Below are 16905 nucleotides of genomic sequence, written 5' to 3'. Positions count from 1 at the left end.
AGACTCTAGCATTGTTCCAGTATCTCATGCATTTATTAGGAGTTCATTTCCTTCTGCAGCCTCAAGGGAAATTTCCTAATCAGCACACCTGGTATGTGTAATATAAATAAGGGGATGCCCTCTCCAACGATCTGTGCAGAAAGGCTGTTCTGCTGTAAGAAATGGCCTGGATCGGCATCTTATTAGAAGAAAGAATGAGGGTTATAAGATCCTCTCCATTTTCAGACTCATAAGTCCTCATGAGCATTTACTGAATCGGACAGAGTCAAGGCTCTACTTGATCTGTAGAGGAACCTACTCAATCAGTATATTTATGAGTTATTTCAACGTTTTTCTTTCTATGCTGTCAGCATAGATGATACTTTATCACCATTTTTCTACCCCAGAATATAATTTATTGCTTGCCTTAACAAAAAGATCACGAAGCTGATGTAGTTTACAACCACATCAAGAAAAATATTTTATGTGACAAATCCGGCAACAAGTCAGCACTAAACAAACTGGTTTGATGACAAAAATACTTAGGGCAAACCACCTTAAAGAGGACAGAGATCATGAGAAGCCCTCCATCCTTAGTTTTATCTGTTCAACAATTTGCAAAAGCAGTACAGTTGTAACCACTCAGCCTCTGGTTTTCTTTGGAAGTTTCTCCCCAGACACTAAGAGCGCTAAAGTCCTCACAAATTGCACATTATATGAAGGAAATATATTATTACTTTAAATGGATAAAATAATCAACACCTCCCTTGCCTTGCAGGACAAGCAAATTCACGTCTGATGACTCACACTAACACGTTGGTAGCAGCTGCACAATTCCTATCTGAAAGGGTTATTCTGGGGTTGGTTGTTTTTTGTTTTGTTTTGTTTTTTTTTTTTCTGAGGGCAAAGGCCCTCAGGTAGCTGGAAAAAGTATCTACAAACTTCCAGTCAAGTGCTTTGTGTCTTTCTCTGCTTTACCAACAAGCCTTTTGTTCTGAATTCTTCTTTCTGCTACCTTTGATTAATTTCCTGCTTAATCTATATTTAATACTTATACTACAGATACCGCTCACTTTAATATTTTTTTCCTTTCCCCAAACCCAAACTCAAGGTTTACTTTAAAGCTTCTAAAAAAGTTTTATCATATGAGCGTGCTTCACTTTATGCTGCCATCTGTAACTAAAGTAGAACACAGTAAATGGCATATTTATGATTTGGAATCTAGTTTCGCAGATAAAAGAGGTTAAACAGTTAATTTAAATATGCCTTTGATATGTAGCTGAAATAGATTCAAACACAGATTTGCTTACCATCATTATTCCTATTTTCCACCACATTAATTGGATATAGGCAGTTGAATCGAGAAAATCATCTCATCAAGGGCTGTTTTCTAAATATTGTATTATCTAATTTATTATAAATCATATAATATCTATGTGATGTTCTCATTTTTTACAGCTAAAAATGCTAATGAATTGTTTATAACCAAAAGATTAAGTCTGATACGAAAAAACCCAGACATATATGCAACATTGTATAAGAATACCCCCACCCTTTCAACTTGCCCGGTTACCTTGGGTCCACCAAAGTGCTTACGCGTTTTCTTAAAGCAATCAGGTTTGCAAGATCTATGACTACTTAAATCTATTGCTATTAGTGTGAGCAGCCCATATTTAAATTCCATTTTTAATGGGTTATGAACCAAAGCATACCCAGTACCAGAATTTCTCCTTTTCTATACCACAATTGGATCCGATCTGGCACCTCCTTACAGACCCACGCGTTGCTTTTAAGGGGACCCTGGTCAGGTGCATGGGTCCTCTAGAACCAGAGCCTTCAGCCATAGCATGATAAAGCTTCTCAGGATTACAGTAGTTTTCTTAAGACCAATAAAAAAAGACTCATCTTTATCTTCTAAGTTCGTTTGCATTGGTAACATCAAGACCTTACCCCTCAATTTAGAAGAAAAGTAGGAAGCAGTTACCAAGGTAGAAAGCTCCAAGCTTCCTACAATAAAACTCAGTATTTAGTTTCAGTGCTGCCCTCTTATCCTGCCCAGAGCAGTAGGATGCATGGGATCTGATTAATTAAACCAACTTCAGAATCCTCAGCAAAAAAGCGTATTTTGGTGTAGAAAGTGGTAACAGGCGGACTACGGGCATGCCTGGAGTGAAAAGTCCACTGGTAAAGCTTTACACGCCGAGCAATGGGTTTTCCCCTCTTTGAGAAGTAAATGTGTGATTGGAAAGTCCGCACAGCACATATTTACTTCCACGGGACGAGCACTTGCCAGCTTCAGGTATTTTGTGAGACGTCTCAGACTTACCTTGCTCCACCTGCGCGCTTTGTTCTGCTCTGGTGGAAGCTGGCACAAGCGCACCCCGAGCTCCACCACACCACCGAGCCTGTCCCGCACCGGCACGGCTGGCTGAAGGCACTAGTGCTAAACGTGCTATAAGTACTCCCAGGCTGTAGGGACTAAAGGGTTAATCCGGCTCTCAAGCATACATTAAACCGTGCTATGAGCATTCCACAGAAATACCATCCTGAGCTAGCAGCCTAGAAGGAATAGCTAACCTGACACATGTTCTGTCTGGGCAACGGACAAATACGCTTGCTTTTTGAACTCAGCATCAACAGGGCACTGTGGGGCACTCAGGAACCCTTAGAAACCCGTGGGCATAGAAAATCAGCCGTTGTACGGACAGCTGCATGGAGAGAAAAAACCCTGGAAAGCTGTTTATGCAGCATTAACTGTGGGAGTTGTACTTTGCTTCAAGCAGACGCATTTTGAGATCGTACCACCTGTTTAAAAGGCAAAACGTTTCCTCATTCATTTTAAAAGCTGCAGCTCTACCTCCCCACCCCTCCCCCTGTGCATAAAGATGCCATATAGACACACTTACAGGAGAATAAAGAACCCACAGATGTAAGTATCCCAGATATTGATCTCTATCAGGCTACATAACCCAGCAGTTTTAGCAGTCTCTCAGGAGTCTGCTGTAAAAGCAATTGGAACTGCAATTAACAACAGCACATCTTAGGATAGGGAAAGACTTCTAACTAGAAGCTAATTAGGAGGGCAAACACTGGAGCTTGTTAGCTGAGATGCTAATGAGAATTATACTTGAGTGGCAGCAGACTAGCTATTCAGAGTTAATTAGAAACCTCAGCTGATAGTATATTGCTCTTAAGAGCTTTCAAAACAAACAACTGGAAAAACTGTCCTGCAGCTAAGGATCCAGCGTGCCACGATGAGTAATTCATGGGCACAGGGAACAGCCAGAAAATTACGCTTGGGCATCAGGGTAATTTAACAGCATGTGAAAAGGCAGAGAGGAGGTTTTTCGGAGACGCATGCCCTCCTGGATTTTCTGTGATGGTTCTGTTCACCGGTGGCAAACCTTACACTGCATCAGCCCTGCCATTTACGCTGCCTGGCCAGAACAGCATCCCGTGGCCCAGGAGGGTGAGCCGGAGGGCTGCGTGCCCCAAGCATCCGCACCACTCCCGTGCAGAAGCGGGACAAGGACTGGGCTGGTTACACAGCCCCTGACACCCTTCCTATCCCACCCGCCAGCCTCTCCCCTCCCAGCCCTCAGCCAGGGAGAGCTGCTGGTGCCAGCCGTGCTAGGGCAAAGCAGCAGCTGCGTGTGAGTTGCTCTCACTGTGCCTCTGCCTTCCCAGGGCACAGGAAGGTTTTACCCTCTCTTCCCTCCTTTGTGCAGTGAGGGGGCAAAGAGTAAATCGAGGCGCTTTGAGGGGAAAAAATCTGTTACACGTAACGTGGCCGCAATGGGGATGGTGGAGTGTGGCCTTACCTGGGCTGAGTTGCATGGCTGATTCCTGCTCTGAGCAGAGCCAGGGAGGCAAAGCAGAGGGGCTGCGTGTTTAAATGTTTCCTCTGTGCCTGATTGGAAGCGCAAGAGCCAGTCAGGGGCAGGGGAGAGGCTGCTAAACTCAAAGTAGGTTGCTTGTTTCAGGAAAAGATTGGATACTGGAGAACCTGCAGACTGGTTGCAGCACATTTGCACACACAAAAACATTTGGGTGTCACGGGGGAGAGAAGCACTACAGAAGAATCAAGGGGATTTTCAGTTTCACTGAGGCCCTGTTTGCATTAAAACTTGCAGCGATTTAAGCAAAACCTGGGTTTAATTCCGTTTATTGAAACCAATCGCAAAACCATGTGGATACTCTTAAACGGGTTTAGCTTTCCAAAAGAAAAAAAACAAGGCAATGCAGATTTCCGTTAATGCACACAGAAGAGCACCCACAAATGGTTTGACACCGGTGTAATTAAACAGATTTCAAAGTTTAACTGTAGCTAAACAAATGTGACTTTTAATGCAGATGCGACCTATCTATCAGTCACCGGCTGGTGGCCTGTGAGGGGACTGGGACCTTTGCATGCTGAAACCTCCCTGCAAGAGTCCTTGGGAGCGAGTATGTGTAAATACACCTTTCACACAGTATCTGCACCAGAAAGCGTGTGAAAGTACAAAGAACTAAGAGCAGACACTAACACTGGCAGCTATAAGCCATAAATCCATCTGTTTCTCAAAGCAAAAAAAGATTCCTAGTACATAAGTAGTATTCCAAAAAGACAAATTTACTTCACTGAAGCTTTGGGAACCATCGTTTTCACCTGATGTTTTTGAAGCAAGAGCCCCGGATTGTGGTTATTCAGGTTTAACAGGACTAGTAAGCCCTGATGAAGCTAGAGGCAAAATTCCCTGAACACCAAAGTGATGTAGCTCTGGGCTTGACCATGCTGCAGCTCCCGGAGAATTGTCCCAGCCATAAGCCATATGCCTGGGCTCAGCTGACAGCAGTCCACTGGTGACCGGGACACAATCATGGGTTTGACGAAGCCATGTCATGAATCCAAACTCACCTGGGGCTGGTGCCTGCGATCACCAGCTGGGAGTCCCCTTGCTCAGCAGCTTGCACAGCTGCCCTGTGCTCAGTTCAAAGTGTAATAAGGCACTTGGCAACTCAAAACAGGCTAAATAAAAGAAACAGAAAAGATTTAAAGGCAAGTGACTTATAACCTCCCTGTACGCGGCAGGGAAGATTTACTGCTGGGGAGCCAAGGGTATCAACCTCGATACCCCTCGGAGAGTCCTAGCAAACCGCTCTCCTAGGCATCATCTAGCCAGCACGGCACAGAAATGAAGGGAAATGCCTTCCTTTCCTTCCCGGGGTTTATTCCCTCCACTGCTCCATTGCTTAGTACTTTTAGTAGATTCTCCCCGTATCAAAGGCTTTCACGGAAACAACCTTCCCAGAGCTGCAGCCCCAGGTGGAAGCAAACCGGGGCAAGGCTCGAGGTGCTGGCAGGGTTTGTACTGCTGGCAGCAAGCAGGTACAGCTGTAGGCCCACCCCGGTGGGCAGCGCTCAGATTTGGCCGTAGGCATATGTGTGTCTGTCCATGACCGCCCCAATGCCTGGAGTGGAAGGCTGTGGGATGCTGGTACAAGACACAGCATCATCTGCAGGATTTGGTATCTCCAAGGAGTGCTGGATTAAATTCTAGTGCCCGAGTTGACAATGACAAGTCTGTACCTGCACTTAAAAGGTCAGTTTAGCTAAGGCAGAGCCTTTCCCACAGTTAGCAGGCCATGTTGGTTTTTCTCTGCTTCAGCATATTGATGCTTATCTTGCTTTGTGCCGGAGATAGCTTTACTGATAGCAGAGGACCACAGCAGTGCTGGCCCTTTCAGTGCTGCAACTGAGCGAACGTGACCCCAAAGCTTTGTCAGCCTGGGCACAGTCAGCCCTAAAGCCAGGATCAGCAGGCACCTGCCTGCGCTGCCAGGGACTGCGTTCATCCATCCCAAGTGCCGCTCGAGCCTTTTTCCGCCCACCACCACACACGGGCCCATCGTGCGCGATCGCCGTCCAAGAGGGAATGCAAGGGTCACTCATTTCTGTGAAATGAGAGGTACCTGAAAACGCCTGCTAAGCTTGGCCTTCTCCAGACTACCTTCAGCCTTTGCTTTCTGCCCTTTCCTCAAACCGGTCTTCAGTTTCTCAAGATCTTTATCAGGACTAACACCTCATGCCCCACAGACATGCTTGGACAGCAGAGCTCTGCAGCCGGCCACGGCACAAGTTCAGCTGGGCGAGCGATCCCAGCATAGCTCAGCGTGCCACTTTCTCTGCGCCTCCTGTCTCCCAGACAGGGAACTTGTTCAGGCATTGCGCTGGGCACCTTAAACACGCTGTGCTGACACCTCACTGCGTTACATTTATTTGGGAAAAAAAATCAAAGATGTGGGACTAAAACAATCCTTGGCTCATGCCAATGCTCATATAGGCATGAGCCAATGGTAGTATATGTATGGGGATGCCTATAGTGATAACCCAGTGATGGTGAGGCTTCTTTTAAACATATACACATTATTGGAAACTCTTCTGACTGGAACCACAGATCAAAGCACCATATTTGCCCCGCCATGCCTAGGACACACTCCCTCCGCCCTGAGCACTGCATTTCCCAGAGCACGAGTCTTCTGTCCTCTTTCAGCCTCTGGGAAAACTATAGTAAAACTGGGGTCTCTGAACAATTTTGCTGCCTTGCTGAGCAATCTCCTTTCTCCTCAGATATCCCCAAATGCAGCAATCGTTTTGCAATTCAGGAGGGCGACACGCATTCTTTCAACATCCTAGCAAGCGTATGCTACAAACTGCAACTTTCCCCATTTGTTCTGTGTGCCTGGTTCCCATTTTCCCTCCGCAGGGATAAATGTACAACTCTAAACCCTGAATTTAATCTGTTTACCTTCTCCTGACTGTAAGGCTTTTTCAGTATTTCTAGCTTGCACACAGCATCCAGCTCCACAAGAGCCCAATCTTCCCTTCAGGCTGATGATCTCCAACAGCAGCAGCTCCCCCTGTGAAGGAGCCCTCTGTTCCCACCCCAAGCCGCACACCTGCAGCAAAATGACACAACCTGCTGCAGACTTTACCTCTTTTTCTCCTCCCAGAACCAGGCTGCTTCTCAGCTTACACTGCAGCTCCCTGGGGATCGGCGTTTTAGCTCTGCAGGACATACTACCCCAGGTCTCAGTCTTGTCACAGTTCTAATTTTTTTTTTTTTTTTTTTTTTTTACACTCAGGGCACTGCCTGCTGTCCCTTAAGTTTTCATATGCACTGGGAAATTTCCTCTGCTTGGCAATATATATTCGTGGGTTTATCAAGGATTATTCCTGGGTTTTCCAGTAATGGGGTTTCTAGTAATGCTTCTGAATTGACTCTTTGGGTTTGGTGTTTTTGTTTCCCCTAATTCACAGTCTGATCTCTCACAGCTGACATAATGCCCCAGAATTGCAACACTGCACCTTTAGTCTTAGATCACTCACCAGTACTCTTTCTCTTCAGGGAAAAAAAGAGGAAAAAAAAAAAAGGTAGTATCAGGAGCAGAAGTCTTCTTTGTTGAAGCCTTTGGCTTCGGGTCAAGGCGGCTTTTCATGGGAAAGCCCTGCAGTTCCCTGGAGAACTTGCATAAAACCTCATTCTCTGCTGCTACCTTCACCTCTGTGCCCTCCAGAGGTGGTAGCTGTATCTTGGTTTTTCTCTGCTGCATTTATTTTTTTGGTAACCAAGTACAGCCATTGCATCCCATGGAATATGACTAAAGGAACTTCCAGCCCAAAGCAACTAGTGAATCCATGATGCTATTTTCCTTAGTCTGCAAATTATTTGGATTTGTTTTGTTTGGATATGTATTATTAAAACAATTTGTCCACAGTTTAATATGGGTAGATTTCTACTTCCACTTGTGTTAAGTTGTCCCACGTTTCTGCGACCTGCAATGCCAACGTGCTGGATTTCCAAAACACCCTGTATGCCATTTATTTTGTCCTTACGATACTAGTCATGCCATCATTCGATTTTCATTTGGCTTCGCTTGCTGCAAGCTTCTCTTCTCTACGTTCGTATCAGGTTGAGAAAGTCTCTGTAGCCCCGCGTCCTCATCACCGCATCCCTGCCAACTGCTGTTCACAGGAGCAGTGCTGCTTTCCCCAAGCACGTAGTGCTGCTTGGCACTTCCCACATCTTTTTTGCTGCTTCTCACTAGTCATACCTGTAAAATCTCATTCTCCGAGTCACCACTTGTGCCTCAACGCAGCACTTTCCATCTGCCTGCGTTTCTCATCTGCTGACTTTTCTCATTGCATTTTATCTCCTCCCCTTTGTGTCTTGCCTTTGCGCAAAATAGGCGCGCTTTTCAAAGTGCTTCTCGTTATGTCTGAGCTAGCTCATACATTTTCTTTGGTTGCATACTTCCTTTCCAGAAGTTTTACATACGTCCTGCAGGCTGCGGGAGATGGACAAGAGCATCTACACATTATATTCTGGGCAGAAGAGTTTCTTGTGCCCGTACTGCACCAAAACGGCAAACAACTGCATCAGCACAATGCTGGGGCAGCGCCAACGTGCCCTGCTCCACACTGGGCCTCCTGACCCTGGGCTGTCTCCTACAAAAAGGGCAGCGCTTGCAGCGGTCACTGGGCTCACATCTGCCCAGGCTATGCTTGTACAAACACTGTCAGCAAGGATCACAGACACTAGTGAGCTAACAACAAGTTCAAGTACCCTCCAGCGTTTTCATTCAAGTTTTTATTCCTGTTAATCACTGCTGATTCATCTTTGAAGATTTGTGCACTCCAGCCATCTTGCACAGCTTGGCCACATCGCAGTTAGCTTTCCTGATTCTTGGTAACACTTGTCAGTATTTTTCCTATCAAACCTTATCAGAGAGCATTTTTTTTTCATTCATTTTTCAGAAATAGGATTTTACCTTAGCTTGGCAAGTCTGTTCCTGTACCCATCTTAATCCTGTTAGAAAATGTGCATTGCTCATTACCCTTAATAACACATCTATTCTTCTTTAACTCTTCCATTTTCTGCATGTCTGTCAGTTTTGTAGCTTGCCTCCTGGAAGCTGAATAAAGCTCAGTTTCTGCACCCATTTCTTTCCCTACAAGTCCAGCTGAGGCAGGAAGCCTTGGAGCCCCCACCATGCCCTCCATTCACAAAGCATTTCTTAATTTCTGGTTGATCCACTTGCCAAAACCGACTCACGCCTGCCACTGGGTGCAAGCACAAGAAGGTACCTGCTGCAGAACAGCTCCTTGGTTTTACTCCTTTGACGCGCCTCAGCCACATCCTGAAAGGCGAGTTCTCCCTGTGCAGTATGTAATCCTGTTTCAGCACTCCCCATCAGAGCATCATCATCCTAACATCTGCCTTTCACCTGCAACACAGCACATACTGCAAAAAACCCCAGTGAAGTACGCACATGGCTAACGAAACATCCGTTACATGTTGAGACCCAGAGGAAAGGACAGATTAGCAGCAACTGGTAACAGCTCAGATATTGCTGCTTCAGCCCACTAAGTTTCTTCTCTGCTATTCTAAATAGAAGTCTGTATTTCAAATAAAAACGTTTCACAAGGAGCTTTATAATTGGGAAAGCTTTCATGTCCCATCTGAAAGGGCTCCTTGAAACAGATTAAAAAAAGAAAACATCAAGGAAGACATTAGGACTGTACCTTGCTCTTTCATCAGTATATATAGTTGATAATGCACATCAGGTGCCACAGGAACTGCTGTTCAAGGTTAAAGCAAGGTCGTTATGAAAGGGACAATTACTCTCTAGTGACAGATAAGGAGAAGAAAGTCAAAGCTAAATCATGCGAGAGGAAAGGCAGGAGTGCTCAACGTCAAGTGAAAAAAAAATCTACAAAAGCCTTTACCTTGGGAAGAGCTCACTTCAGAACCTGGCCGTGAATTCAGGTTTTTATCTGCCCACAATAGCCCCCCGACAGCCTCCCCCTCCCCACGCCTGAAAGGCAGCGGCCGTGCTGGCTCGGCTGAGCCCCAGCACGGAGCAGACCTCTCCTCGGGTGGGATGTCCACTGGCCGGTGGGTGCCACCGGTGGCAGCAGGACAGGCAGCTCACGGCTGTACCGAGGGGGCCGTGCCTGGACCCTGCTGCTGCGCTGGGTTTCATTTCAAGTTACTATGAAAAAGCGCCTGATTTCAGTGTCCTTGTTAGGCACTACAAGCATAATAAAAACATGTTTTGGAAAGGAAAATGAGAACCAAACTCATATCCAATACAGTGCCAACTTTGGTGGAGAAGGGATAACTCTGCAAAATTATTGAAATGTCACTTTATTCAGAGTTGACATAAACACATCTTTGCAGGCTCATGAGAACAGCCTTTACTTAATTATTTTGATGTAACCGGATTCACATTGCAGTTGGTCTTCGGAATCTTTGAACAAAATCCCAAGTTCTCTTATGATGGAAGACCGAAGAAAAGAGGATCGTGACCAGAGGAAAAAGACGCCTCCTCGCATTGCCCAGGGGGCATGAAGGACAAGAAGGGCTTCTAGAAGTATATAAGCCCAGTTCACACATGAACGCTCGCATTACCTTCTGGATCCTTGCTACTTTTTGGTTGTGGGACAAACAGCAAAACTTCCAACTTAGGCATGAATCTAGGTATAGCCATAAAAATGTCATACATTTGCCTTTATGCATGTTCCAGAAAAAGTCTTACACCAGAACTTTCTCCTGAAAAAATAATTCTTTACATTCCCTTTCACTGACGCTGCAGTTGCTCTTTGTCCACAAGAAAAAGAGCTTGCAGGTCTAGATATGGCAGCAAACATGCCCTCCTAGGAAAAGCCTCTCACAGCAGTTTAGCATTTATGTTTCTCAAAGAAATAAGCTAGAGGAGACAAAAATAAAATAAAAATTCTTTACATCTGCAGAGAACTGTTCTAGTAGGCACAGCTGCATGTTGATTAGATGCGTGATACTCCTGCCCTCTCCCAGCTGACAAAGCTGAACTGGCCAAATTTAAGTTCAGGTCCACATATTTGAGTGATGTATATGGGCAACATTTAGCACCAAGGGGCCTGGGGCTTCCTGGCAGCACGACTACACAACTGCCTCTGTCACCGGCCAAGATACGCTCGCTGCAGAGGTGGAAATACACAAATGAAACAGCAAAACTCTGGGGAAATGAGATTATTTCAATCGAGCACAAAGGAGCTAGATGCTACTCTGTCAGGAAAAAAAACCAAGACCCGAGAGCAGTGTCCTGTCTAACAAAAGCTGAGGGTGGTCACCTGGAGATGTGTACAGGAGCAGAACAAGCATACGGGAGAATTTCCCATAGATTCTCTCAGCCTTCAGCTGCTCACAGCTCAGGGACTTCCCACAGCAAACATGCTTCTTGTGTATTTATTTAATAAATAAAGTGTATTTAATTGGGATTTTAATAATCCAAATACTGCACACACTGGTCTCGTCTAGTTCCCTTCTGAAGCTGTCTAAACCTTTAGCATCCAAACATCCACAGTTTTGGCTAGTTCTTCAGCTTAACTACCTCCTAAGTGGAAACACACCACCTTTTGCTTGCTTTCAGCATGGCTCCCCCTAACATCCCATCATATTTCCTTTCAGACTCACAAACATTTGTCCTAGATGCTGGTTGCAGCTGCCCTGTCTGAGCATGCAGCTGAACCTGGTGAGGGACGTAAAGGACAAGAATGGCTTCTAGAAGTATACGAGCAGCAAAAGGCAAGGAAAAACGTGGGCTCACTGTTCAGTGAGGTGAGGGACCTGGTGACAAAGGACACTGAAAAGGCTGTGGCGTTCCATGCCCTCATCACCTCGGCCATCACTGGTAAAATGTGCTTCCAGGAATCCTGGTCCCAGCCATGGGAAGGTCTGGAGCAACAAAGGCTCGCCCTCAATGGAAGAGGATCAAATTGGGGAAGATTTAAACAAAATGGACGTGTACAAGTCCGCAGGATGTGATGGGATGCATTGATGGGTGCTGAGGGAACTGGCTGATGTCACCGAGAGGCTGTGGCCATCAGGGAAGGTTCCTTAGGGCTGGAAGCAAGTATCACTTGTCTTCAAGGAGGATGATCTGGGGAACTACAGGCTTAGCCCTACCATCCCTGGGAAGGTGATGGAGCAAATAATTCGGGAAATCATTTCCAAACAAATTAAGGACAAGAAGGTGATTGGCAGTAATCAGTATGGATTTAGGACAGGGTAACCATACCTCGGCCAAGCCGAGAGCTTTCCTTGATGAAATGACCGGGTCAGTGGATGAAGCGAGGGAAGTGCAACCTGTTCATTTGGATTTTAGCTTGAGACACTGTTCCCCATAACAGCCTCACAAACTGATCAGGTGTCGGCCAGGTAAGCGGACAGTGCCAAGGTGCACTGGAAGCTACTGGCTAAACTGTTGGGCTCAGTGGAATGAGGTGGATTGCAGTTGCTCAGGGAACAACCTGAGGTTAATCCTGTGCCCAGTATTGCTCAACGTCTTCATAAAAGACCTGGATTATGGGGCACAGCACACCTCAGCAAGTTTGCAAAGGGTGCAAAACTCGGAAGGGTAGCTGATGCACCAGATTGGTGTGCTGCCATCCAGCAGGACCTCAACAGGCTGGAGAAGTGGGTCAGCAGGTACCTCCTGAAGTCCAGCAAACGGAAGTGGAAGTTGTGCACCTGAGGAGGAATAATCCCATGCACCAGTATGTGCTGGGGCTGACTGGCTGGAAAGCAGTTTTGCAGAAAAAGACCTGGAGGACCAATGAAACACAAGTCAGCAACCTGCTCTAATCGACCCACATGCCGCCACCAGGGAAGAGCAGAGAGACAGCACCGCACGGATAATGCGGTTCTCAGGGCTGTACTCAGCCCCAGTATGACTGTATGTACATAGGGCTGAGATATAAAAGCTCAAGGATTGGACAAGATCAAATCATACCACAAAAATAAAGAAATTATCCCTTTCCCAAATAGCATTTTGGGAGGCAGCTATCATCATCCTAGTAAAACCTTTTTCCTAATTTCCCTGACAGCGGGACTGCTAAGCACTAGCCAACAGTTAAATATTTAGGAATAAGCTGTGCAATACCAGGTTTTTACAATTGATCTCCAGTCAAGTTGGTTTTGTTTTTGGTTTTGGGTGTTGCGGGTTCCCTCCCCCGCCCCCCCCCCCCCCCCCCCCCCAAAAAAAAAAAATCATATATCAAGAGGTCAGTTTATAAAACCAGAAACAACCAGTGTCTGATAAATCTTGAAGTTACGTATGTTGAACTCCGGTCCATCACAGTTGTATAGCTTAAAAATAACATATTTTCAGAGAAGTAACTTTCTGGAATGATAGAGGAACAAAATAATGCAATATTACCTGTGGAAATTCAAAACATCAGGTTGTCACTAGAGAAAAATGTAGAAGTATGAGGAGGTGCAACTGTAACTAGAGAAAGCAGAATTTTTTTTACTTTTTTGATTGTCAGAAGAAGAAAAAAACCCCTCACTTGCCTTCCTCAGCTAGATGAAAGGCACCAGTATATAAAGAAAAAAGATAGTTCTGGCTGACTTTGGAGTAGTAATTTACAGGGAAAATGGTAGTTCAAAGAACAAATGAAGCATTTATTCTTTTTATAATCGAATATAAAGGAACACTCAACTTAAAATCTAATTATAAGAGTAAAAACCACTACTAAAGCAGTTTCAAGTTCTGCAACCTTCCTTCATCTTGCCATCACAGCTCGCTAAAAATGCATTTCCCTTCTTTGTTGCTCTGTAAACACATATGGTGCCAGAGAAAACTAAACACAAAAGCTGGAAGCAAACTAGAACGACGCTCTCAAACCTTTAACAAGAGGCAGGAAACATTTTCAGGCATAATGTGGCGAAGTGGACACAGCCATTCAAGATGAAGAATAAAAAGATAATGCTTCCTATCATTGCTTTGTCCCTGGGCGGTACCTTGCAGCCACATTATATGAAGCCATTCCCTGCCCCCTCCTCAGCTCCAAGGCTCTCGGCCCCTTTCTCAGTAGCTGCTAGCCCAGCTCTGTCCTACAATGTCCCTGAAAGCGTCATAGGTGCCTCTCTGTCCTTGCATGCACCACAGCTATTTGGCCTCAGGGAAGAAGATACCACCTTCAAGGTCTACAGACTGCCTTACCACATACACGCACACAAAGGCTGTACAAAGTAACGATACGCAACACACGGCGATGAACCGTCTAAATGCTTGGGGTTGGAATTATTTTTTTATTTTCTTTTTTTAATAAACATGAATACTTTCCCCTGTCCATAACTGGCCATCAGAAGACAAAAAGGTCAGTTTATAAAACTTATACATAGCATATACCGGGCTGCTGCACAGAATCCTATTGTTGATTCCTGCATCATGTCCCAGAGCTTTAGAGCAGAAAAGCACAAGATTAACATAAAAACCCAACCCAACCCAAACCAACAAAAAAAAAAAAAGCACGTCAGACAACTCTCATCTCTACCTCTTTCTGGGTCATCCTAAAATGTCAACTCTTGATCATTTTGTTTTGAAGAATGCTCACCTTCTGTGACAGGTTTCAAAGCTCTTTTCAAACTATGTCATTTTGGGGTACATTCTTGTTTATGGCACTCAGCTTCTGAAGTTACTCTCCCTACACGAGATTTTATAGCCAGTAAAGCATGACTGAGTACACATGAAGTAAAAAACTTGCTCTCCTGTTCTGAGACTTTTTTTTCATGTAATCAAGCTGTAGGGAACAATGCAGTTTAATCATCATTAATTTGGGATTGGCATTTCTGTTTCATCTAGAGTTAACACAGTCAAACAGAACAAAAGCAGCATATACAAAGAAGAGCTAGCTCTCACTAAGCTGTTAATAATTAATAACCACTTTGATGATATTTAACCCATCAGCAAAAATGCAAAAGAGGAGGCACTATAAATCTCACTGCAACAAACCAAATTCCTCATACCTTCACCAGTACATATGGTTTAGCAATCTTTCCAAGTGCAACATAACTCAACATGACTTCTATCAACACTCCATCATCATCACTAGATTCACCATTAATTTCAAAGGTGTAGCATGCAGTTTGGCTTTTTATGGATCTAAGAAACATAGATTTCCTTAATCCAGTCATCTGAGACAACTCAACTTGAATCAGGCTGAGTTTGCTATGTTTTTCCCACGCAGGGATACTCTCAAACCCTACAGTAGGCCAGTGGCAGAACTGGAAAACTAAGCTGTCAGTGTAATACACGCCTCTGTTTTACCATTGATAATGTAACTTGGTCCCAGATATGGTTTTCTGAAACAGCAGGTTCCTCTCACTTTTACTGTTAGTGCTGCCGGCAGGTTTCCCAGCTGCCAAATTATGTTTCCCACATTTTTAAATATTGTCAGATCACACTGCAATGGAAACAGGTATTATCTACGAATTCACAGTTAAGTAACTGTCGTATATAAACATGTTGCTTAGGTGAGCATAGGTAGAACCACAAAAGCGGTGAAGAAGCAAAAGTTCAGATAGAAATGTCATTTGTGAAAGCATTTGATTTTGCTGCTGACGAAGATAAACATCTGAACAGTTGTCTTAGATTACTACACTAAGTATTAAAAAGTTGCAGATGATTCAGTCCCCTTCTTAAGATTCTTCAGGACCCACAATTCGTTCACAAACCCCAGTTACCTTGGATCACAGCCTCATCTTCTGTTACTTGGTCAGGTGCCAATCTATCGATGACACACAACTTGTATTTTAAAGCATTAGCCAGGTGAAATATTTATTCTAGTGGTCAGGGCAGAGGGAAGGCAGCAGGAGAAACAGGAACGAGCTTAAGCCACATTGGCAAGAGATGTAACGATCAGATGCCTCAAAAGCACTTAAAAATACCTCCCAGCTCTCCGGTATCCAGTGTTCGTTTAAAAGACTGTTGGTTTGAAGCAGTTACGAAGGCAAAGAAAAATGAGTATGAACAAAGTATAATTACAAAAATATCTGCCTAAACTTGCCTGAAACAAAAGTTAAAAGATGAATTGTGTTATTTTCATGGATGTTAAATCAAATGCCAAGATGGTATTTGAAATGTCAACGTTAACAAAACAAACCAAGAAAAGAAAAGTTAAGTTAGCAAGCTTTACGTTTGCATTTCCATTAGACGACAAGACAGCTACTTCAATCCTAGAGCCACTTGAACAGCAAGATAGGGATGAGAACACACTTAGTGCTTCTTGCTCATGGGGAGAAAGGTATAGAAAATACTCTTATTTGGGGATGTTATTGTAAGTTCAGGGAACAGTGACTTGAGGTTTCGTAGTGCATGTAATTCAAGATGAGCTAGATCAGGGAAAACATATTATTTAAATGGTCTGACTTAACCTGGCTCACAACTGTAGGCATCTGGGGCATGGTCAAACCCAGCCCTCAGGGATGCATTTTGCTTGGAGCCCAAACGCTGCAGCCTAGCTGAAAGAACTCCAAAATGTAAATAATGAGGTAAAACAATCAGGTTACACTTGATCAGAATCTACCCATGACATTTGCAGTTTGAAGGATATGAAAACAGCACCTGGGGTGAAAATTACTCTGCCATACTTGGATGTATATGCCATGGGAAAGAACAGAAACAAAATTAAGGCAGAATTATGCCTGCAATAGAAAAGCAGGAGGTTTGGCTCAGAAGGTACCATTCATATATAAACTGCATAAACATTTTCATGTTCCTACTTCCAACTTATTTAACAAACCAACTTCCAAATCTTTTCATCTCTTCAAACAGTTATACCGTTAATTATACCCTATGTTTTGTGTAATTCTACAAGCAATCAAAGCTTTTTGTCTTGTAACTGGGGTGGAGCCAAGCCAATTCCAAAGTGACGGCTGCAAGACTCTGACTGAAAAGAAGAAACAAAACCATACCGACATGGGACAGGAGAGAGTGGGGAAAAGTCAGAAAATTATAGCAAGTTAAAAAGTTCTAGTCTTCTAAGTGCAACACTTCATCTCCCTGTGCCTGACAATTTGTCTTTAAACTTCCCAAAACTTAACTGGGTATTCTTCTCTG

Source organism: Falco peregrinus, chromosome 2, assembly GCF_023634155.1.
Source record: "Falco peregrinus isolate bFalPer1 chromosome 2, bFalPer1.pri, whole genome shotgun sequence".
Taxonomy (NCBI): domain Eukaryota; kingdom Metazoa; phylum Chordata; class Aves; order Falconiformes; family Falconidae; genus Falco; species Falco peregrinus.
Note: the sequence above shows the minus strand (reverse complement) of the source record.